Here is a 25,712-nt window from a genome sequence, read left to right as displayed (position 1 = left end):
TTTCAATCCCACGTCAGTAACATTACCCGGTCTGCACATTTCCATCTACGTAACATTAATCATCTTTCAGCCACTCTTCTCCTCAACTCTGGAACTCATTCCCACTGGACACCCAAAACATTGACTCTCTTCCTCTTTTCAAATCCAGACTCAAGATAGCGTACTCTCTGTAATTGCTCCATTTTATACTGTGTGTAGCTTTTATCTGTTGTTTTATTGTATTTGTTTTATCTTTGTAAAGTGTCCTTGAGTGCTGAGAAAGGCGCTTATAAATAAGATGTATTACTATTTTTATTAAACCAAGGAATTTAGTCGCCTCGTGACCCAGAACTGTCATAGGTTATTTGGTTTGTTTTTTCTTTGGTTGTTAGCGCCCTCTTGTGGGCTGAGAAAAGCTTTCAAGTTGAAGCTCACTTTTTACGACAAAAACTATTTTATTAGTGAAGCAGAATATGAATATGAAAATCACATCATGTTAATTAAAATTTCATTATCCACCTGAGATGCTCCATTTAGCAAGGTAGAGATGAAGGAGCCAACGCAGACATGGCGGTTCAGTGAGGTGTCAGTACCAGGATGAATGGTACAGTACAGCAGGAAAGATACTCCACCCTTAGGTTTTAGTATCAGCAGAGTCAGTAAGATGAGGGTGGGGTGTGGTGAATTATGGTCATGCACACCCCTCTTATTTTATACGATTGTGTGTTTACTACTTCCAGGGCTCCTGCCTGAATAACAGGGACTGGTGTTGGTGACTTTCATTCTTTCATTTCATACAATATCATTTCATCCAGCTGAGTGTGTTCAAAGCTTTGAGCTGACTTCTCAGGACCTGCATTATGAATGGTTTCCATTTCCCAAGGTTCTTGTAGTTGTTCTGAACATCTGCAGTGCTGCCTTCTGGGAGTTAATCCCCATCTGCTCTGATCATCCCCCCTCTCTTCGGTACCATCCGACCACTCTTATCTCGTCTGAAAGGAATTCTGATGTCGTTGCTTTAGATCCTTGTGATGGGGATCAGTGAGTCGATGCCTCGCTCATTCCTGGCATACTGCTTAAAGTCATCCACTGAAGAGGTGACTGATGGTTGCCACATTTCTGAACTGGTGTCCGTAGCCACTCTTACTAATGATCTGGCTGAGAGAGTTCAGGCCTGTGCAGAACAGCAGCAGGGATGGTGCAGCACCTGATGGTTACCTGTGCAATTGACTTTGAGTTGGCCTCCAGAGCTGTTGCCCAGAGCCCCACTGAGTTCGCCCAGGTGCTCTTCCAGTGTAGCTTTGTCTCAGCCCTGGGTGGATCTGTTCTGCTGTTGCTACTGTGCCACTGAGAGAACTCTAGAAATTTTACAAATAATTTCAATGACACCTCATGTCATTTTTCTGTCCTCTGACTGAAACGACAAGTCAATGAATTTGATGCAAAATGCAGCCCACTGTTTAGTTAAATGAGGCTGGACCACTGTGCACCACAACTTCTGCTAATGGTGGAGAACCAGGGCAAAGCCTGAGGGAAGGTTCAGTCTAAATGAACACAGCAAAGCCAGAGAAACATTGAATAGAGAGAAAGAGAGCAGGAAGAAACCTGTGGAGCAGCAGAGGAAGTGCGAAGTGAGGAGAGACAGGACTGATATGTGATGAAAAGAATATTGGTGAGAAGATGGTAGATATGGAAGTCTGGATTAGAAGAATGAAGAGCAAAGAAATGAGTGAAGAGGAAACTAGATATGGTAACTGAAAAAAAAACTGGTGAAGAGGACAAGAGATGAAACTGTGTTGCATCATGGGTTTCCCATGTACCACTCTGGTCTTGAGTGTCTGTTCTAGTTTTCTTCAGGCACATGAAAGAACGTCTCAAGCACAGCCATATAGAACAGAGGGATGCAATGCGGTGACACAATGTTGTGTAGTGTTGAGTGCTCCCCACTGCTAGACTCTAATATAACACTCAGTCTTTATAACAGCGGCGTTCCTGCTCTGTGGGCACTGGGCCAGTGTCCCGAGCTACACAGCTGAATCTGTGCCTAAATACAATCAATCTGTGAACGTGCGAACATTTCCAGATTATTCACAGGCTTGAACACTTAATGTGCACTTGTACATACAGCATTTGTACGCTCGATGTGAAATGTGTGCACAACACCAGCAGTCATCATTGATCCATCTGGCTCCTGCACAGCAGCCTATCCTCTGAACAACCAAGTTATGCACCCAGATATACAAATACTTCAAATCTAGTATTACATGATGATGAAAATATTTTCAAATTGAAGGATGGGTTCAAAATAAGGCCTGCCTGTCCTGACAAAAGAGGCAATATGTCTTAATGGGCCCTGGTCTCAGGCTGATAGGACATATTTGTCTTTTAGGTCTCAGGCTGAAAGGTTTAAGAACCCTTGTAGTATTCCGTGTTGTTTCCTCTCATTTCCCCTTGAGGGACTGGTACTAATGCAGCCAGGGCACAGCTCCTGTGTGCCCCAGCAATAATCAAGCACACCTTATCATCTCTTTTGTATTCTGCTGACCTTGGACTGTTTTGCTGGTATTGTTTTTTTTTTTTTTTTTAACTCCGTTGAGAACAAATGGAAAAAATAAAATACAACACAAAGCAACATCCGATACCGGTCTGATAAATATGCAGGAAAAAAAGCAGAGGGACAAAGAAAAGCACGAGGAGTTGCCAGCTCTTTTAATTAGCGCAGCCTCAACGCACCGTTGTGCAGACGTGTTGCAAAACTCCAGGATGTTAAAGGATGAAGAGTCACGAAGTTGTTTTCACATGAGCTCAACACAACCACCCACATTACTGGTTAACTATCAGTAGATTAGGGATTTGTTTTCCATGTAGGAAGTACCTGAAAAAAAAAACACAACATGCTACAGGCATGTGTCCCATTTCCTTCACATGTGGTTTCACCATGAAAGACCATGACATTTGAAAAGCAGCCACGCATTTTATTTGGAATGAAAAGGATTGAGGGTGAGTTGGATTGCAGTCATTTTTTAGAGAGGAAAACAAAGATAAGAATGGTGCGGTGGAGGTAGTCGAGAGGCCATTGTGGAAGGCATCATGATTATCACCGTATCATTTCATTGTTTAACTAGGGTTACTTGTCTACAAATACATGGAAGCGCACTGCTGCTTTGAAGATAAACTGAAGCCTGCTCCTGCTATGAGACTGTCATCACCCATCATCAGGAGGACAAAGGTGCTCGTACCACCGCCACCTGTCAAAGACGCTCATATTTTCCCTCCAACTGCCTGTGACTATAAGCACTGGTGTTTGTGAAGCTGACTTTGTTTGCACTACCAAGTGTGTATATGTATTACAGTATCAGTGGAGAACTGGGACGCCTTTTGAGCAGCAGCACACTATAAGGCTGCATTTCACCTTTGTGATTGCTTTGTGAATAACAAGGATTCTTATTGTCTTTGCATGCATTCAGTGGACCTAAAAGCCAAGCAGTCCCTCCATGAATTACTGTCTTTCGACCTGAATGGTTAAAATACATTAAAGCCAATGCAAAAATGTGAGTAGATGCAACTTTACAGCTCTTCACATAACAGTTTGAAGCCAGTCAGTGGGAAAATCCATGCTAAGTCACTGACATCCTGTTGTGTCGAACAATGGAGGATGGATACTTGTTCCACATACAGTAGTCCAGTGTTTGTCCTGCTAAAGCGTACGACAGAGACAGACGAGCTAAAGGTTGATTTCAGCGTGAACGAGGGCTGCTGGCCGCCTGGACTGTGGAGGCTGACTGCTGCTAGTCTCTGCTGGCATGGCGAGGTATGCTTGCTTGCATGTCTGGCTACCTGACTGTCTTCAATTGCTCACATTGTGCTGCAAACAAGTGTTTCTGCAGGCTTTGAATGGGCGAATCAAGCTGAGGTTTGCTGTGGGCTCAAAGGGCTCTGTAGAGGTCAAAGATGATGATGTGAGGTCCTGCGACTGGTGGCAGCTAACTCAGCATGCCTCAGCCTGACTTGCTCCACAGCAAACAGCTTTAATGTTAGGTTGGCCAGTTGTAGGGTTTATCTGGATGATCACCCACATTCTCACCTATAAGATGCTTGAAACAACAGCAGTTGAGCAACAAAAATGTCAGTATTCCTCTCCTCTTTTACAGATATCAATACTCAGGGCTTCCTGTTCTTGAGAGGTGAATGAACACCAGCATCCCAACATGTGTGGAGGACATGGATACATAAATGACCAAATGACCACACGCCCATGAAGGAATTGAGGAGAATATTGACTTCACACAGTGTGTTGGAAGGTTTTTAAAACAGCCTGTGAACAGCAGGTTAATAGGAAGGCTGGGCCAGCGCTGAGCATTTGTCTCCGTAAAGTGGCCCGTAACTGGTGAACAAAAGACACCAAACTTAAAAATAGGCAACTTTTCCGAAGTTTTCACGCAAGAGTGTCTCACTGCCTCTCAGTTCCACTGGAATCTTTGGCTAACCTGAAACCGATGTTCCTTTGTAATGAATGTAAAATGCATGCTGTTGACTGGCAGCTGTTCAGACCTTTCTGAGGCACTCCCGCAGATGCTGCTGGTTTTAGATTTTCAGAGGTTTACCTGCTCACAGCTCAAGGAAGAAAAATGTAATATTCTTTTTTTCCCCCCTTTAAATCCAACCCCCCCCCAAATATCCTTGTTTTTTATCTGGATCACTGAAACTTTTTACCTTGCTCAACATATTCCTAAGTTACCGAAGTAGCCCAAGGACTGCAGAATATTCTAGCCTTGTATATTTGAACTGAAATATTTGATATAGCCAAATGTTCATGAAAACTTAAGGCCTTCATCATATAAAAGTAGGAGGTCAAAGATTACATCGTTTCGATGCAACACTTGTGTTTTGGCGCTACCATGAACGAGTGAGCGTGCATTTGTCCTCCTGAAGGTGCCAGCTGGTCCTGCTTGGTGCGACTGTGAAGGATCGTTAGTGTTTTTGCTCTGCTCCAAGTGTTTTTGGATGATAGCTGGACAAAGCAGATGCCCATTTGAGAGTATTTGAAAAGTAACTTAGAGGTTTTTTTTAATGTTCAGTGTTTTCCCTTAAAGCAAAAACTGGGATTTGTTTCTGTTAGCCAACAACAGCTTCTCTGTTCAATGTGAGAGGACATCTGGCTGTCATCTAGGTGAAGGTTGGGCTCCAGGGTTAGTGGACATCAGAACCCCCCATGGCAGGGCTGAAGCACAAAATCCTGGGCCAAGCATTCTCTGGGGCCCTGATGCAGTCATTCCAGGATTTTGAGGGCTCTCTCCTACTGGGAGCAGTCACTCACACTTTTCTCTCTGAGGACTTTGCCTCCGTCACAAATGAGAAACACGACTAGAAATCGGCAGAACTGCTACGAAGGATGAAGTCTGTGGTGAAGCTGAATTTAAATTTGGCTGTGTGGGTATGCCTGTAAATACAAGTGCATGTAACTTTTGTATGCCTCACAAATTTGGGGGGGTCACAAGTCTCTGGCGCCTTTGTAACTGCACCAGCAGGTGAGTGTTTTATTGAAATTAACTTTGACTGTTCGTACTGTTTCCTACCCTGTAATTTCCCTGAGTCTTGGGGACTCAGGGTGGGATCTTTCATCTTGCAGAATACCAACCGCGAACAGGAAATGAGGGCAGCGTGGACGGCCAGTCTTTAACTAGACAGTTTGAGTTCACGTCCCCTAAGTCATACAACTCTTGACTGTATCTGACCTTAAAATCTGGCCTCACATTAGCGAATAGGCTACAAAGAGAATTCATCACTACTTTAATGATGTAATTAGACGTATGTGAATGCTGTTAGCTGGGCGCTGATTCCTATCACACATTGGTATTGTTGAGGAATGGAAACACTGGAGCTTTTCAAATGTGATAACCAAGATAAAAGTCTTTTCTCAATTTGACTTGGCTGATAAGACGAGTGTGACGTGGAGGGAAGAGATCTGCTCCTCTAGATCTGCTGTCTGCCCCCCCCCATCCCTCCTAACATTTCTTATCTACCTGAGCTCACGGCCTCCCACGTTTGCATGCAAACGCTCTCCAGTACGTGCACATTTATGCTCTGTTTTTCTCTGTGAAGCCCACCCCCGAGTGAAGACAGCTTGTACGTGTGTGTGTGTGTGTGTGTGTGTGTGTGTGTGTGTGTGTGTGTGTGTGTAAGTGTGCAGGTTTCAGTATTTGTTTTTTTGCTGTATTTGTTTCTCTGCCTGCCGCAAGCATTTGTTTCTTTCCTGTGTTTAACAGAAACTGTTTTGGCAGCATCTCTCCTCTCTCGCTCCACCTCTTCCACTCTCATCCACCTTCCCCTTCCCTCCCTCTTTCTTTCTTTATATTCTGTACCTCCTGTTTCTTCTCTCCTCACCTCTCTTTCTCTGTAGGCAGTACTGGTGAAAATACAGGTTGGAAACAGGAGTGCTTCCTGCGCTCTCCTCCACCGCTTGTCTGCCTCTTTTTTCACTCTAATCTCTAAGTTCTTCTATCCATCTGTGGCCAAAAAAGCAGGACAATATTTACAAATATCACATTTCCCATTGGTCTTACAAACTCCTTCTATCCTGTCGTAGAAACTCCTGTCTTCGCTGCACCCCCCCCCATCACTTCCTCAGTGTTCTAATTATTTGAGTGTGTTGCCACTTCAAAGGGCCCCGTTTGCTGATTGAAGCTCATTAAGGGGAGAAAACAAGCAGGGGAATTTCTTAATGGCTGCCGACGTTCGTTAGCATACGATCTTGAAAGATGATGTGTGTGTGTGTGTGGGTGAGAGAGAGAGAAAGAGAGAGAGAGACAGAGGGACTGAGAGTGAAAGAGTATAAAGAGAGTAGTTGGTTGTTGAAAAGATGGATCATCAAGTTTCATGTGCAGGGTGATGGATCGGTGTGTGGACTGACATCGTAGAATTATTTTATTTTGAAATGTTCATGTGTGACTCAAATATGCATGTTTGTACTTGTGTGTGTATGTGTGCAGCCTTTTAATTATCCTTGAAATATGTGAAGGCTTTGAGTAAAAGGTCAGAAGCTCCCCTCTGCACAAAGATGTGGAAATTCAATCATTACTACTTCACAAAAAATAAATAAATTAATTTTCCCTCCAAGAAAAACAAAAATAAACCCAAACATTTCATTTGCTCCTCACATTTGAACGTTTCTGCCTCACGATGTGGAATGCTGCATGTGCACACTTTGACAAGCAAAGGATATTTGGTAAATGTATAAATTCGCTCTGCTCAGTGGATCAGTCCACCTGGTTTTCTGAGGTCATCAAAGATGTTTTGGTAGCTGATTCTGATCCAAAATTCAGCAAACGCAAGTACGATGAAGAATTAGGAATCACCAAGCACACAAACAGTGGGAATGGCCTTCATACAGACAGAGGAGACAGCTTGTGTCCAGCAGTTCAACGTGTTCAATGTAAATATCATTAGAATTATATATACTTGTTTTTACACCTTTTTCCTCCTCACCAATGTGCACGCGAAGTTCATTTCATTGCGTCTGCATCTCCTCCCGCACACTCGCCACATCAGTTTGGTTTTGAAGATTATTGAAACATGGTGTGTTATGGATTTTGTAGCTTGGCCTCAGAGAAGTACATACTTGGAAGTGGAGCTGTTTTTCATAATATGAATCTCAAAACTGAAGGTGCCATAGAAAAGAAAATCTGGGGACATATTTTTCCTATTAAATGATAACATGGATGCACAGTGAAATAAATCACATATTTTATTATCCCCTGTAGCAACCCTGAAAGATTACTTTGGAATTGAGGAACTGAGCTTTGAAAGAATTAAAGTTATGGGTTATTGTTACAGTGGCTGTTCACTGATTTCAAATCCTTGCTGGACAAAAGACAGCAGAGAGCCAGAGGTTTGTGACAAGTCCAGGCCCGACCACACGGAAGTGGGATCCTTGTCACAGGATGCCAGCTGATACTGGACCATTGATGCTGGACCTCCAGACCCCTGTGGGGGAGCTGTACCTTTGATCCTAGTTTGTCTCGAAGCCACGCAACCTTGCCTGCTATAAGTAAAAGCATCATCTGAAGGGATCGGGTTAAAAAGGTTCATTTTAATGACAGAGACTGTCAAGCAGCAGTTGGCGAAGGGAAGCCCCTCAGGTAACATTCTGACTGGCACTCATCTCGCAGGGCCAAGACTTTTAAGTTCGCTCAGCGGTGAGGAGCAATCATTACCACACAGAATGAGCCTCCGCACACGAGCACAGCTGCTGAGCTCCACGCCATCACACAGTACTTATGTGAACTTGTGAACTACACACACACGTTTATATATACATATATATAGAAACAACACCAAAATATCTTCACTATTATTAATAATAATTTTAAACATAGCTGACTCTAGTTAAATAGTGATCATCAACAGTATGTGTTTATATTAGGCTAGTTTCTGTACTTCTGTACCTGTGCGCTTGTCAGAGGGGTAGAAAGCGGCAGCATTGCCTCTGATCAGTAATGACTGGGAGACGTGGAGAGAATAAACAATACCAACCACCAAAAAGATGGATTCCCTCAGTAAGGCCTCAAACTACCTCATGTCTTGCACATGACAAATGAGCACAAAGTGAGTAATTCATTGCATCTGCTGTCGCAGCCAACCAGGAAAGTTCCGCAAAAGACCAAAACCACGTTATCCTGCTGGCGCACGCAGCTCACTGCACTTGATCAGGCAGTCTAATCACTGTTATGTTACTGTTTAGCTGATATCTCAAATCTCATATGAACACACAAATGAAGGGCAAATAAACTTGCCAGGAGGCTGTCAAAGTCATTTTGCCTCCTTAGTGAGTTAGGACAGGCTCTAGCACACCAAAGAAACCTGTGGAGAGTTTGAGATGGTTTTGCACAGCTGTGTGATTTTAAATACCTGCTCCATACAGTTTGTCACTCGTTCGAATGTTATGATTTGGATGTAAAGGGGATTTTGAGGTGTTTCATTATGTTTTCTTTTTTTAAAATTTCTGATTTCATAGTGTTTTCATTCTAACTGACCAGGTATAATAAACTGAACAATAATACATCTGATTTCAGCACAGAGAAGCCAGTGAGCTGCCAGGAAGGAGGAGGAAGATTAAAAGCCAGAAAACACCTAAAGAGTGAGAGAGATTTAAACCGGGGGACCTGATACTGGCGTTGCCATGCTGGCTGAGACCCAGCGGACAGAGGAGAGCCGGGGCAGAGGAGGATCTTCTCATTAGCAATGGACTCAGCTACCAGCCAGTAGGCAGTACAGAGAGGATGGAGCCAGAGCACCAAGTCAGTAGCCAGAAAACATTGTCAAACTGTGGCTATACATCATGCTGCACAGAGATAAGAGGGAAAAAAATGATTGGAGGTTGAACACATTCCCTCCAGACCAGATGAAACATCAGCTTCAAATAGCACTGCAGAAACATCTGACTGACGGAGGTAACAGTACAGTAGATTCACAGATTATTGCGGATGACTCAGCCGGGGACAATCTGTCCCAGAACATGACAAAAGGAAGCCGCTTCTCTCTCCGCTTGGAGATGTGTTCACATAATACCAGCTGGTGCAACTGAGAAACAACAAAGGTAGAAAATACAAGAAGTTTTCCCTCATTTTTGTTTCGCTGTCACAGTACAACTCCTTGGTGTGGCTCATTATGAGGAAATCAGTATCGCACATAAGACGTTGTCTCTGTTTGATGTAGCAAACCAACAACCCGTCCAGATCAGTGCAACCTGAAGGGTCATTTGTTCTCACCCTCCAGTATGACTCAGCAGAGCGTTTCCTACATTAGCCCCCCCCCACCGGCGGAGCGTTTCAATGTGATCTAAGGATCCGCACTGGCAATGCACCACGGTTGACAGGGGTTTTGGCTCCTTGGGTACGTGTCATCCCCTCACTCTGTGACCATAAGTTCGCAGCCACGGCAGGGCTGATCCAGTGATCCAGCAGTAGAATGCCCACAGAGACATCTGGGAGTGAGAAACATCTCGTTTTCTGTGGAATAAGGGTTACATGGTGGTGGTTTAGACAGCACTGCGGTTGAGGTCTGGTTACGTTCAGGCACAAAAACCACTTGATCATGATGATCATGGTTGAACTACAACTCTGTGAAACAGCTGAAAATATTACGTCATGTACAATCACTAGAAAACTGGAGCAAAACTGATACCTGCGTTCTACTTCCAGTGACTTTCCAGTATAAAATAAGATGCTGACTGTGGTTTTCAGTGGCTGCTGGAAGTGGCATGAATTCAGAATGTAGGTATGGTGGTAATAAGCTGACTGTGGATCGTTGTCTGGGGAGGACAGGCTCTAGCAAACAGAAGTCATTAATTACAGGAAGAGATCAGCTTCATATGGCTGGAACTTCCCTGAATATGAACGTGTTAACAGCCGATGCAGTCGTATTTCTCTGTAATGGGCACTTCACAATGCGTGATATGTACTAACAGAATGTTTGTGGTGAAGCTGTTTTATCATGGCTTCAGGTTCTTCTAACAGGTCCTGAATGTGAGACAGAGATTATTGGCTGAACGGTTCAGATTAAGTGGTGTTGGGATTTATCTTTCCACTAATTCTGCTCTGACACATTGGACCTCAAACAGCTACTCCTGCTCTTGACGGACGGCAGATGGAAAAAAAAAAAAACTCCAACTCAACTGACAGTATTTGCCTGTATTTTTCACTTCCAGCACCCATTATATGTGGTATCCCTCCAGGGCCTCACACAGTTTTACACACCAGTAACATTTGACAGCAATGACATCTTTGACACTATGACGTCAAATGCTTCATCGCAAGAAAGTCCCTTAAAACAGATTTAAGACTAGGGTACTTGGCTCGACCTGTGACGAGAAAGAAAAAGATAATAAAGAACTCCTGGTCTTGCATTTTCTACCGAGCAGCTTTAGATTCAGACGTCTTCCATTTCACGTCTCTTCTAATCAAACTGACTTTAGTTTTGCTTATACTTTAGTCTGAGCGGGGTTGGGTTAGGGTGTAAATGAAACCTGCATGTGTCATGTCTAAGGACTACAACAACAGAAGTACAAAACATGCTGTACGCAGTAATGAGCAGACAGAGTACTTCCCTCCACGGGAGGAAGACACAACATCAGCATGGCCTGAACACTGCTGGATGGATGGAGGATGGAAAATGGAATTCAGCTGAAGTGCTGTTTTTGTATCATCAGTTTATTGATACAAATACAGGTGACAGCATGTGCTGTTTTGCTTGACATTGCCTGTTTATAGTCCATGTATTGCATTCTTTCTATCAGTTTCCATCAAAGCTTTATTGTTCAAGAAATCACGGTGTTGATTTTGTCTTTATTCACATCTGAGCCATAAACTCTGAAGTTCTCTGGTCTTTAAGTGTAGTTTGTGAAGTTCTGACATGAGTCAGGGTGACTCACTGATCTCTCTAAGTCGCGTGGGGTGGTTCGGCTGATGTAAGCTGTGTATATTTGCTTATGTGATGTTTAAAACCCTTGGGGCCTGATTTAAATGCTCAGGCCAACTGGGAAAGTGTGGCCAGCGAGAGTCTGTGAGTAATGCTCCCTTGCTTCTCTCAATACTGCCAAGGTGACTTTGAACCCATTGCTGCTCTGATGCAGCTGCTCAGTGGCCAGCAGTTAACGGCTGCATGGGAATTAATGTGACTGAAAGCAGGCATATCATAAGTCTCTTTCCCACTGGCCAAAAAAAACGGCTAACACCTGCTAACACTTGACATTTGTCTGCAGTGGGACATGGTTTAATCAGCATTTACTCCTGAGTCAAGCAACCAGCAGTAGACACGGAGAGTAATTGCATGGGTGTTTAAAAAGAAAAAAAAAATGCAGGTATGTGTGGAGGGAAACTTGTGTTTAGTGTAGCAACAGAGACTTGTAGCTCTTTGAAATGTTTTGGAAACCAAAGAGATCTTTGTCACTGCAGCACCTTCAAAATCTAGTCAGCAACATCTGGCTGCAACCTTGCAACACGAAGCCAATATGAAGAGTGATTCAGCAAACTTTTCCTCACTTAATCCCAAGTAGTTTCTTTTTCACGCTGAGGTATAAAACCATTGCCTTGTGGGAGACTCTGAAATGACGAGATATAGAGGCTCCTGCACGTTTAGCTGACTGGGTCACAAGTAGGCCGCCACTGTGGAGAATAATTGCAGTTCTGTATCATATATCCTCCTCAGGGAGGTTCCGTACACGCACGGCACTCGTCTCCTGTTTGACACAGCTGTACCCTCACTGTTCTTCCATCACTCCAACTGGAAGAACCCGGTTCACCTCCCTGTTCGGTTGGTTGTTGGTTCTGCCGCATCCATACACTGCCTGACTCACTCACCTCACAATCCATTGTGTGTTGGTGACCGGGGTCTTGCTGTGGCTGCTCAGACACACTGTTGGTGTTCCATTTCACTGTCTGTCGTAGTTTCAAATGTTTGTTTGTACGAGCGAATACAAATGACCCAGCCCAAATAAATGCAAAAAACATTAATTCCATGCAGCATTAAGACTTCATTATTCTTTCTCATTATCATCTTTCATCATTGCCCACTGTGGCTGTCTTCCAGCATCCCTGGAAGCACTGCGGTGCACCATTCCACTGACAATAATGAAAAGCTGCGTGCGAGCGACACACTGTCGTCTCAGCAAGAACTGTGTATGTTTGAATGTAGGACTTAAATGGCATTAAAAATAGACAAACACCCTCCAGGAACACCTCAATGTCTCCTTTCATTAAAAAAAAAAATGGTTCCAGCAACATCTTGTGACATTTGTGACATAGTTCAGGACTGCTGAATCTAGCTGTTGTCCGCTGTAGCCTTTCTTTTCTTTCCTGAACCAACCCTCTGGGTCCCACCCACCTGCCCGTTACTGGAAGTGTTGATTGCCAAATGAGTGGTGATGCTGAAAGAAAGAAAAAACATCAGTGAGTGATGTGTTAACCTCTCGTCCTCCGTCACTCTTGTTAGTCATGTGCTGGCTACATTGGATCAGCAGAAACCATGCTTGTTTCAGCAGAGGGTAGGCGGAGCTTACAAAGGCCTCCGTCTGCACCTCCTTTCTGTCTGAAGCAGTGTTTATTTCCTGGTGTTTCTGCTAATGTTGCTGGAAAAACAGTCACTATGCTGAACACATGAAGACAGGATAGATAAATACAGACTGGCAGCTGTGGCGTCTCACAGGTGGCACAGTTAGGGTTAGCGTCAGCTAGTCGCAGCCCGTGTCTTCCAAGATGTGATATGTGACTCCTGTTGCCTGTAGCTCACAGCCTGCCCTTCCTCTACTGCTGTATTAGCTCACTGGAACACGTTTGCTGAATCATCATCTTCGAGAACAAAAACTGTCCGTCACATGTCACATGTCAGCTTCCAGCAGCCCACTTGCAGAATGATAACTGGCCTCTCAGACATGTCAGCGCCCACTTCCTCGAAGCCAGTAAATGCCAGATGTAGTGACCCTGCATCCTTGAGTACGTGGCTGCTTCAGCTCGATTAATGAAGGGATCTGCAGAACTGCTTAACCTTTTGTATGTATAATTATGAAATGAACACCTTAGAAACACAACGAAGGAGGTGGTAATTAAACATATTTTGTTTGAGGTTTTTTTGCATTGACCTTGTAACAAGTTTTTATACTTTCATTGCTTTTTTAATGCTAAATAGATGCAAGTTTGTCATTGTTGCCTTTTGAATTGTATTTGTAATTAAGGTTTAAGCTCATTGTTTTTCCCCTCGTGCCTTATTACAGGTTCCCCTGCTTCCGCTTACTATTCTTACTTCACCTAATTCCCTCTCTACGAACACGTTCACTTCCCCCTCACCTGTGCAATAAAAGGATGGAAATTAGCAAAGCAAAACAACATATTTTTACTTGTACTAATCCCTTGTATTTTGCTTCTCCTGTATTTTTTTCCCAATCTAGACAGACCCACACCGTCTCCCCTCCCCAGTCCTCTATACACCTGTGCACAGGAGGAAATTAGGCAAAACAAAATATTGTTAAAGCGCCAAATCTACCTCCAATTAGCAGGAGCTTGTGTCTCGCCTTTGATGTTCCATGTTTTCATGTTTCATCAAGGTAAAAGTGGATGTTTTAATTAAAAGATGAACGCAGACAAATGGAGGCTCATTAACTATCTGAGAGGGGTGATAGGTCCTTTTTACGAGTCCAATGAACTCAGAGTAAATGTGGACGAACCCTGAACTTTGAACTTTGAAAGAGGTCACACGTTTATTCTTATTTTCAGAAGCATTTCAGGTCTTTTCTCTTTTAATATTGTTTCCTCATCTCGACATCATGATGAGAAACATGTCTTCCCTCGAGGTGATGCAGCGCAGCAGACTGACAACTGTACAAAGTGTCTCTGGATCCCTGACACTGAGGAAAACAATAGGGCTCCACATTTTTCATTTATTTCACTCATTACAAAATACATTCAAGGCTGCTTTGATGAATATAAGCTTCTAAATGTATTAATTTTTCTTCCTGTGAAGGACTTTTCAGCTGTGAAGCAGTGATACACGATGCACACTGTAGGCAGTATAATACAGCTATCCATTCAGTACAATAGTCAGATCTGATTGGATTCTTTATAAAAAATGAATAAATAAATGAGGGATTCAGAAACTGCATATTTCACAGGAACACTTTTCTCACTTAAGCACAAAACTGGGGTGAACATGAAAATGATGCTCAGATGTTCAGGGGGTGCTGAACTCAACCTCATCTCACAGCCAAACTTGTACTTCTGTCATGGACCTCCATTAAAGCGTCCAGTGTCGGCATCTCTGACTCTCCAGCCTGTTTCTCGTGTCTGAAGAATTCCTTCATCACTCCTCTACACTTACCATTTATAAATCTGTTCAAAAGTTCAATAAAATATTTGAAAAAGTAAATGTTTGTCCTGCTAATCTATTTCAAAAATGTAGTGTCTGTCATTTGAGTGAGCGATAGTTGATTCACCCTCTGATTTTTCTCACATTAAATAGTAAATTAAATGTTGTAATACATTCATGACACCTGTTAAAGGATAATTAGCCGATGCTACCGCTGTACCTCATCAAGTGGGTGGCTCAACTTCATAATAGTACTTGTATGTCGAACTGATTTATTGAAAGTCATTTAATTGATTAATGTACTTGAAAGATTTAAATGAGACCACATTCAATTTAATCCCTCCATCCATCCATTTTCTACCTCTTATCCTGTTAAGGGTCACGGAGGGGTGGAGCCTATCCCAGCAGCCTTCAGGTTAAAGGCGCAGCACACCCTGGACAGGTCGCCAGTCAACCTAATTCAATCGAATTTGATTTAATTACAAATGCATACTGTCTTCATGTAAACTAATAAAATAACTGTACCTTACAATGGCATCAGATATGATCTGTTAATACATTTTGTCCAATAATTGTAATTCAATTAATGGAGAACATCAATCCTAATCAATGCACAGATACACACACACACCACCAGGGTGCTGAAGGACTTGGATGGCATTACGTGACACTTGAGAAATTCTAAGTGTTTGAATGTCAGCTTCTGTTGTGCGGTATCTCTTTTACACATCCAGGTTGTTCAGCATCACGTCTTTCTTAATCCGCTGCGTCCATCAACTCCTCCATCATTGCCTGTAGGTGCAAAACCCAAGCACCACCTTTAGTATCGCATGTTGTCATTATAACGTTTAAGATGTCTATTTCCTAAGATAGACAGACATTAATCTTTTTGCCATGAATGTAGATGTAATAACATATTTAAGAATAAAACGAGCTCCCAAATGATGTTTCTAAAGTAAAGATTCCATGTGTGACTATGTGAGAGAAATCATAGTCAAGTAGACTTCTTAAAATGATGAAAACTGGCTGGAGGTCACAAATTTTACACATCAATTCATTGCATTTCACTGGTCAAAGAACAGGATGGATGTGAAGAAAGAAGACAGTATAGTCTAAGAAAAGAGAGAAAAACGAAAGGACAGAGAGCAGAAAACTGAAGAAGAAAGGTGCTGGAGTAGAGGAGTGTTATTTCTTGTGATGTGTCATCTTCAGTCTAGCAAGAAGCAGCCTACAGGCCAGCTTTATCACACCAAGAATACAGGCCACCTCCACAAGGGCAGAGGTCAGGTTCACAACGCCAGCTCTAATCTTCTTTTTTCAGCATAGGAGTTGTGGCAGGCCTGGAAGAACAGCAAAACTGCATCTATTTACACAAGTTTCAAGAAAAACTGTCTAAAATGTTCTTTATTCAAGGCTAAAACTCGACTTCCCTCTTTGGAGCATTTGTAGCAAAGTCAAAGTGCACACTGACATGGCCAAGTTTGTTTCTGAGGCGAAGTCCTTGTCATTTTGAGCCATTCTGCCATTGTTAGATGGGGCTAGAGTGAGTGCTACGATAGCCAGAGCTGGAGAAGATGTTAACATGTCAAACTCCTCCCCTCAACCATTTTCCTGTCATGAGGGATGCACATTTGTCTTCCTTCAAACAATGTTTCTTTCTAATTAAAGAGGCCCTCCAAGGGAGAAAATTACACTGCCCTGGAGTAAACTTCTCATTTCACCTAAAGTAAACTACTTGAGTCACTAAACGTAAACTACTTGTGTCAGTAAAAATAAACTACTTGTGTGACTATGAGTAAACTTCTTATGTCAGTAAAAGTAAACTACTTGAGTCAGTAAAAGTAAACTACTTGTGTCACTATGAGTAAACTTCTTATGTCAGTAAAGGTAAACTACTTGTGTCACTATGAGTAAACTACTTGTGTCCCTATGAGTAAACTTCTTATGTCAGTAAAAGTAAACTACTGGTGTCACTATGAGTAAACTACTAGTGTCCCTATGAGTAAACTACTGGTGTCACTAAAAGTAAACTACTTGTGTCACTAAATGTAAACTACTTGTGTCACTAAAAGTAAACTACTGGTGTCACTAAAGTAAACTACTTGTGTCACTAAAAGTAAACTACTTGTGTCACTATGAGTAAACTTCTTATGTCAGTAAAAGTAAACTACTTGTGTCAGTAAAAGTAAACTACTTGTGTGACTATAAGTAAACTTCTTATGTCAGTAAAAGTAAACTACTTGAGTCAGTAAAAGTAAACTACTTGTGTCACTATGAGTAAACTTCTTATGTCAGTAAAGGTAAACTACTTGTGTCACTATGAGTAAACTACTTGTGTCCCTATGAGTAAACTTCTTATGTCAGTAAAAGTAAACTACTGGTGTCACTATGAGTAAACTACTAGTGTCCCTATGAGTAAACTACTGGTGTCACTAAAAGTAAACTACTTGTGTCACTAAATGTAAACTACTTGTGTCACTAAAAGTAAACTACTGGTGTCACTAAAGTAAACTACTTGTGTCACTAAATGTAAACTACTGGTGTCACTAAAGGTAAACTACTGGTGTCACTAAGAGTAAACTACTGGTGTCACTAAAAGTAAACTACTTGTGTCACTAAAAGTAAACTACTGGTTTCACTAAAAGGAAAGTACTTGTGTCACTAAAAGTAAACTACTGGTGTCACTAAAAGTAAACTACTTGTGTCTCTATGAGTAAACTACTTGTGTCACTATGAGTAAACTACTGGTGTCACTAAATGTAAACTACTCTTGTCACTATGAGTAAACTACTGGTGTCACTAAATGTAAACTACTCGTGTCACTATGAGTAAACTACTGGTTTCACTAAAAGTAAAGTACTTGTGTCACTATGAGTAAACTACTGGTGTCACTAAATGTAAACTACTTGTGTCACTAAAAGTAAACTACTGGTTTCACTAAAAGTAAAGTACTTGTGTCACTATGAGTAAACTACTGGTGTCACTAAATGTAAACTACTCGTGTCACTATGAGTAAACTACTGGTGTCACTAAAAGTAAACTACTTGTTTCACTATGAGTAAACTTATGTCAGTAAAAGTAAACTACTGGTGTCACTAAAAGTAAACTACTTGTGTCACTATGAGTACACTACTTGTGTCACTATGAGTAAACTACTGGTGTCACTAAAAGTAAACTACTTGTGTCACTAAAAGTAAACTACTTGTGTCACAATGAGTAAACTACTGGTGATACTAAAAGTAAACTACTGGTGTCACTAAAAGTAAACTACTGGTGTCACTAAAAGTAAAGTACCTGTGTCACTAAAAGTAAACTACTGTTATCACTTAAAGTAAACTACTTGTGTCACTAAAACTAAACTACTGGTGTCACTATGAGTAAACTACTGGTGTAACTAAATGTAAACTACTTGTGTCACTAAAAGTAAACTATTTGTGTCACTATGAGTAAACTACTGGTGTAACTAAATGTAAACTACTTGTGTCACTAAAAGTAAACTATTTGTGTCACTAAAAGTAAACTACTGGTGTCAATAAATGTAAACTGCTTGTGTCACTAAAAGTAAACTACTTGTGTCACAATGAGTAAACTACTGGTGATACTAAAAGTAAACTACTGGTGTCACTAAAAGTAAACTACTGGTGTCACTAAAGTAAACTACTTGTGTCACTAAAACTAAACTACTGGTGTCACTATGAGTAAACTACTGGTGTAACTAAATGTAAACTACTTGTGTCACTAAAAGTAAACTATTTGTGTCACTAAAAGTAAACTACTGGTGTCAATAAATGTAAACTGCTTGTGTCACTAAAAGTAAACTACTTGTGTAACTAAATGTAAACTACTGCTGTCACTAAAAGTAAACTACTTGTGTAACTAAATGTAAACTACTGCTGTCACTAAAAGTAAACTACTGGTGTAACTAAATGTAAACTACTGGTGTCACTAAAAGTAAACTACTTGTTTCACTATGAGTAAACTACTTGTGTCACTATGAGTAAACTACTGGTGATACTAAAAGTAAACTACTTGTGTCACTAAATGTTAACTACTCGTGTCACTATGAGTAAACTACTGGTGTCACTAAAAGTAAACTACTTGTTTCACTATGAGTAAACTTATGTCAGTAAAAGTAAACTACTGGTGTCACTAAAAGTAAACTACTTGTGTCACTATGAGTAAACGACTTGTGTCACTATGAGTAAACTACTGGTGTCACTAAATGTTAACTACTTGTGTCACAATGACTAAACTACTGGTGTCACTAAAAGTAAACTACTGGTGTCACTAAAAGTAAAGTACCTGTGTCACTAAAAGTAAACTACTGTTATCACTTAAAGTAAACTACTTGTGTCACTAAAAGTAAACTACTGGTGTCACTATGAGTAAACTACTGGTGTAACTAAATGTAAACTACTTGTGTCACTAAAAGTAAACTATTTGTGTCACTAAAAGTAAACTACTGGTGTCAATAAATGTAAACTGCTTGTGTCACTAAAAGTAAACTACTTGTGTAACTAAATGTAAACTACTGCTGTCACTAAAAGTAAACTACTTGTGTAACTAAATGTAAACTACTGCTGTCACTAAAAGTAAACTACTTGTGTAACTAAATGTAAACTACTGGTGTCACTAAAAGTAAACTACTTGTTTCACTATGAGTAAACTTATGTCAGTAAAAGTAAACTACTGGTGTCACTAAAAGTAAACTACTTGTGTCACTATGAGTAAACTACTTGTGTCACAATGAGTAAACTACTTGTGTCACAATGAGTAAACTACTGGTGATACTAAAAGTAAACTACTTGTGTCACTAAAAGTAAACTACTGGTGTCACAAAAAGTAAACTACTGGTGTCACTAAAAGTAAAGTACCTGTGTCACTAAAAGTAAACTACTGTTATCACTTAAAGTAAACTACTTGTGTCACTAAAAGTAAACTACTGGTGTCACTATGAGTAAACTACTGGTGTAACTAAATGTAAACTACTTGTGTCACTAAAAGTAAACTATTTGTGTCACTAAAAGTAAACTACTGGTGTCAATAAATGTAAACTGCTTGTGTCACTAAAAGTAAACTACTTGTGTAACTAAATGTAAACTACTGCTGTCACTAAAAGTAAACTACTTGTGTAACTAAATGTAAACTACTTGTGTCACAATGAGTAAACTACTTGTGTAACTAAATGTTAACTACTTGTGTCACTAAAAGTAAACTACTTGTGTAACTAAATGTAAACTACTGGTGTCACTAAAAGTAAACTACTTGTGTAACTAAATGTAAACTACTTGTATCACTAAAAGTAAACTACTTGTGTGAGTAGACCACTGGTTTCACTAAACCGCTGAGATCAGCGTTTTTTAGGGGGTTTGTTTCAGTAGAGCTCACTGTGTTCAGGAGTGTCCTTCCTCTCATCATCTGAAAATGGAATCAGTTATGAGTGCAGTGTATTAACTTAGCAGTGAGTGTCACCTTGGCAACTACGCACACTTTCCCACTTATTTTATTATATTCCACATATTTTGCACACTTTTTTCTTTGTTTGTTTTCTTCAGTCTGAATGCAATCTCAAAGGTAATACCTGAGGGTTTAATTACGTCCTAGAAAATGTATTACTATCCAAGAAATATATATATATAATTTATTTATTTATTTTTAATTTTTATCCAAGCACTGTGCTTATACAGTACAATGCTGAGATATCAGTAGTTTATCTGTGTCTGTATTAGAGGACTCTGTTATTTTAATCCACAAGATTTCAAAAGAAATATTTGACATTTATATGAGCCCAGATGAAGTTACTTTGAACAGAAAGATTTGACACAGAAAACATAACAAAACCTGATAAAGACAAGGAACTTTCAAATTTGAAGTCCTCCAACAGCAGGAGGACACAATCAGTAGCAGAACCGGAACACACACATCCCTGCAACATAACCTTTAGAGGTCAGTTTTTGAGCATTTATTGCAGCAACACTGGAATTCACATACTTCATGTAGAATGTGTACTTCTCTTATTGATACTTGTAATTTCAATATCAAACACATCTCTTCTTACACTTTGAAAGGAGCCTTTATTTCAACTTCTTTGCTTGAGTTTATTTCTTCCACCATCGCATTTCTGCTCCATTTCCATCAAAGACACAGTTAACGTATCGGGTCTTGTCGTCATCAGGTGGAGGAAGGAAACAAAAACTTCTGTGTTACTTCGTGCGGCTTCCAATTTAAAGGATTGTTTGTACAGCTTTTACAGCAGCCAGCAGTGAGCCAGAGTTCACATTCAGAACAATCTTCAGAAATCCATCAAAATCTAAAAATGATCTTGAGCCTCAATTACAAAAGAATACAAAAGAAGAGAACAGTATTTAAGTAAACCTTTATTTCAAACTTTCCTCAGCCTTGGATCTTTAGTCAGCTGCTTCGCTGTGTTCTCATTCTTCCTGCTTCAGTAGAGATTTTATTCCTCCCGATTCAGACTTTCGGGCCTTTGAGTACTTTCCTGTGTGTCAGTCTTCCCCTTCTGCTTTTTTTTCAGAGCAGTTATGCTAAATTTACTGTAACCTCATAGTACTATCCAGGGAACACTGCTGTCTGTTTTGTTTCGTCTCTCGCGCTCACGAAGAGAGGTTTCTTTTTTATTACCAGTTTGTACGTCAGTGTTTCTGTTTTAGCCCACATTAGCACACTCCCTTGCTGCAAGTGAACATATTACAGTGCTGAGAGTACTGTTAGTTAGCCTTAATGTGTGTGTGTCTGTGTGTGTGTGTGTGTAAACATATTTATTGACTGTACATGTCATTTTAAATGGGAAATGTTTATTTTGAGTATTTTTTATCAGTATGCAGGGAAGTGTGTAACCAGTGGTATTGGAGAGCTAAAGGATTCACACACACACACACACACACACACACACACACACACACACACATATATCTGCAGCTGGGTGCAGAATCAACTTCTCCATCTCTGTCACTCAAACATTAGAGCACACGGATGCCTCTCAATGTGACAGGGTGATTTTGAGAGACACAGCTGGTAATTGGCTGGATAACTCTCCATGTGCACTGTGTGTGTGTGGGTGTGTGAGAGCCAGCAACAATACTGTACTCATGGAATGATTGAATCAAGCCCAGAAACCTTGGAAGGTGCATCAGTGGCAGAAATGTTTCCAGAGGGAGGAATATTCCCTGAACCCCATGTGACCTCGGAATAAATAAAACAGCAGCTCTCCTCTCAGTGGACTCACCTGCATCACAATGTTTCCAGCCGGTGGCTGTGTTTAATTGGCTGTCACAATACAGTGTTGGGGCAAGTTGACACAAGCCAATGTTAAATATTGTCTGACATGCAGGAAGAAAACCAGTCAGCTTGCATTTGAATAAAGAAAACATTCAGAATCAGCCTAGATGTTTGCTATGTGATGTCATAGCACAGTGAAAAGGGAGAAAGTGGTGTGAAGTGACATCAGCCGTGGAGGCAGTCTCAGATACCCCCCTCTGTATCTGTCCCTGCAGCTCAAGCCAGCAGTCACATGGCTTGACTTAGAATTCAGGGATGTTAAAGGCACTGCTGTCACTGTAAGGTTGCCACGCACCTGGTGGAGGCTAACACTTCCTGGCCATATTCTCTTGTTAGGCAACAGTTGGTCTTTTTTTAATTTTTCTTTTCTTTCTGAACATTCTAGAGAGTTATTAAACTCTGAAAAGAACCATTTTAGGTGTGTGTGTATTCTCTGGTGTGAGGTAAAGCACCAGGGAAAAGGAATTTCTCCAGTTTTTTTTAATCGTGTCTTTTAGTTAATTGATATTTTACCTTTTGTGATATGCCCAATATATGTACAAATAACAACAAAAAAATAATTTGAGTAGTTTTACATGAAAATCTCTCTTTTCTCTTCCTTTGAAAAAAACAAACGCACATCTACTGCCCTTAATGCCCCCCATCAGTCACTGATTAATATTTTGCTCTTCCATCGACTCACATTATGGCACACGATTGGCATCACACAACCCTTGTGGGACTTAACACCTCTGAAATAATGATACTGCAAATATGTTGGTGGTCAAAAGTCGAAGGTCAAGGTGGATGAAGTAAAGACATCCTTGTGATCAAAGGTCAGTGTGACAGGAAGACATCAGTACACAGTGTATTTGTGGTTTTGTTGTAGTGAAGTATTTGAATCCTCCTCCTCACCTCTTTCGGGTGGTTGTTATGAATCTCGTGCTTCTCCACCACTGACTCTCCTGAAAAATGCCTGTCTGTGGAGTAAATGCTTTTTGTGTCAGAAACACGTTTGTTGAATGAACATCACCACAGTGACATTGGCAGTTGAACGTACTGTTAAAACAGTTGTATTCTATTCTGAATTTTGAACACTTCCAGCTGAAAAGAAACAAAGACTAATGGTCAGAGAAGAAAAGCAAATGAGAGCCACCGGATTCAAATACCATCCGGATGAGTGAAAAAGCGAGAGAGACCAGTTGGTGGAAAGGTCACGCACACACACACACACACACACACACACACACACACACACACACACATAAAAACATGTTCTGACACACACATGTGAGAGCTCAAACATGCACACAGGCACACACTTGCATGGATGAAAGCACAGAGTCTTGCATGCACAAACACACATAAAGGTCAGTGTTTCCCTGATGTGTGTGGATGCTGGAGCCAGTTTGCTTTGCTCCCAGTCAAAGATGGCCACCAGACTTGTGTGTGTAGGAGTGTATGATTGATGTATCAACCAAAAACAGATGGCAAATGCCAATCAGAGACATTCATCCAGGCTTCTTCATAGGAATGTTTGGAATTTACATTTTAAATATGCTTTTTTTTTCTATTTCTGTGTCGGAGATCATGAACATTAATACGAATGAAAATTGGCATGTGCTACCAGACGGAGCTTAGCACATGTTCACCTGCTGTCCCTCGGCAGGTTAAGTACAATACGCTGAGATATTGTACCCCGACACACACATCATTTACCTTTACACACATAACGGCACGAATAAATGGCAGTGGTAATGCATTTCACTTCAGTGAAGTTATGCAACGTTACTGATCCTAAATTTACTGATCACGTTTCTGGCTAATGTGGCAAAGTTCTTCCATTAGTATTTTAATTACCTGCATAATGAGCAGACAGAAAATAATAATTCAATTTGCCTTTTTTGTGCTGCTGTGCATATCAACTACCTGACCTCCGTCTGTGCTGGAGGTAAAACACAAATGTCAAGTACTTTAATCTTGGTTTTACCATGTTTTTTTTTTGTGTGGGGGGGGGGGATGCTCTGGTTTTCACTGGTTGATTGGCATCACACAACCCTTGTGGGACTTAACACCTCTGGAGGGATGATGGATGGAGGGATGATGGATGGAGGGATGATGGATGGAGGGATGGATGTTGTTGTAAAGTTACTCTGACATTTTTGGCTTTTTCATTTATTAATTTTTTTTGTTTTTCTTTCTCTCTCAGAACCCATCAACCTCTGCTGCCCGGTGTGTAGCGTGGCGCGCGTGTGTATTCTGGCGACATCTCAGGTTCACGTGCATGTATTTGATGGTAGCTTTTTTGCAGAGCTAGTTTCCTACAAACGTTGATGAAATCTTCTGTTTATTTTAACTGCAGGGAGCAAATTCAGTGTTAAACTCTCAACCAGGGGAAAATAACCTTTTGCTGCGTTGCCACTGTGATTATATGAAATCCTTGAAAGCTCAAAAGTAACGGCGAATAAAAGACCCACCATAAGAATTTCACTGTGTCTGGACCTGTCACTCAGTAGCAGGACACATATATATGAGCTAACTATGTAAATAGAATACTTTATGAATATATAAGTAATATGATTGTATTATATAACTTACTTCTAAAACTATGCATTGGTCCAAACCAATGCTGTGACACGGGGAAGTGATTTTTGAGAATTTTTTCTGTAAAACTGTGAGCTTTGTGTTTTCGGAGCCCATTTGGATGGATTTGTGTGACTGTTTCTCCTGCTGTACTGTAATATCCCTTCATTGGGTGTTTTTTATCTAATTGGTGTGCACGAGGCCCTCCTAGAATTGAATATGTCATAGTGGATCACCTCGAAACCGATTCAATTTGATGCCTGGTTTCTGAAATTGTGTTTTATTATCCTCCAACCCTTCCTTTCAAGTTAGCGAGAAAAAAAATACCTCTGCACCTCTGAGGATGTTTTCTTTTTAATTTCATTCTGACAATTGGCTTGGGCCAGAGATGTCTCTTGATGAGCATAGCCCTGAGAAGAGTGGAACAAAGTGTGAGGTTGTGTATGTTTAACTAAATTCTTCAGACCCAATAGGGATAATAACTCTCAGAAAAGCAGGAGGGGGGCTTAAATTGAAGTCGGTCCAAAAATTACCACAGAGATTTACCGGCTGGTAATTGCTTGGTATGGTTACAGTGTGTGTGTGTGTGTGTGTATGTATGTGTGTGTGTGTGTGTGTGTGTGTGTGTTCGTATGGCCAATGAACTCTAACTGCTGTATGCTCTTCATTGAAAATGTTGGTGCATGTAGCTGCAAGCCTTTATGTGGGTCTATTTCTCTGAGGTCATGTGTCTGCGCCATCAGTCTCCGTAGGCTGTAACTGTGTGTGTGTGTGTGTGTGTGTGTGTGTGTGTGTGTGTGTGTGTGTGTGTGTGTGTGTGTGTGTTTGAGAGCTTAATTGAATAGGAGGTAAAGGCCATGGTGTTCCCCTATGGTGTAGACTCTAAATGTAGCCTCACTGGTGAGCAACCAAGGGGAAATTGGGCTTAGAGACACACAGGAAGAAAGAGAGAGCAAAAAAAGAGGGCAAGATGACTATAAATTTGACATTCCTCAGAGAGTTTGAATAGAAAGACAGAC

This window comes from Aulostomus chinensis, chromosome 13, assembly GCF_037954235.1.
Source record: "Aulostomus chinensis isolate RoL2024-O1b breed Wild chromosome 13, RoL_Achi_v1.0, whole genome shotgun sequence".
Lineage (NCBI taxonomy): Eukaryota > Metazoa > Chordata > Actinopteri > Syngnathiformes > Aulostomidae > Aulostomus > Aulostomus chinensis.
Note: the sequence above shows the minus strand (reverse complement) of the source record.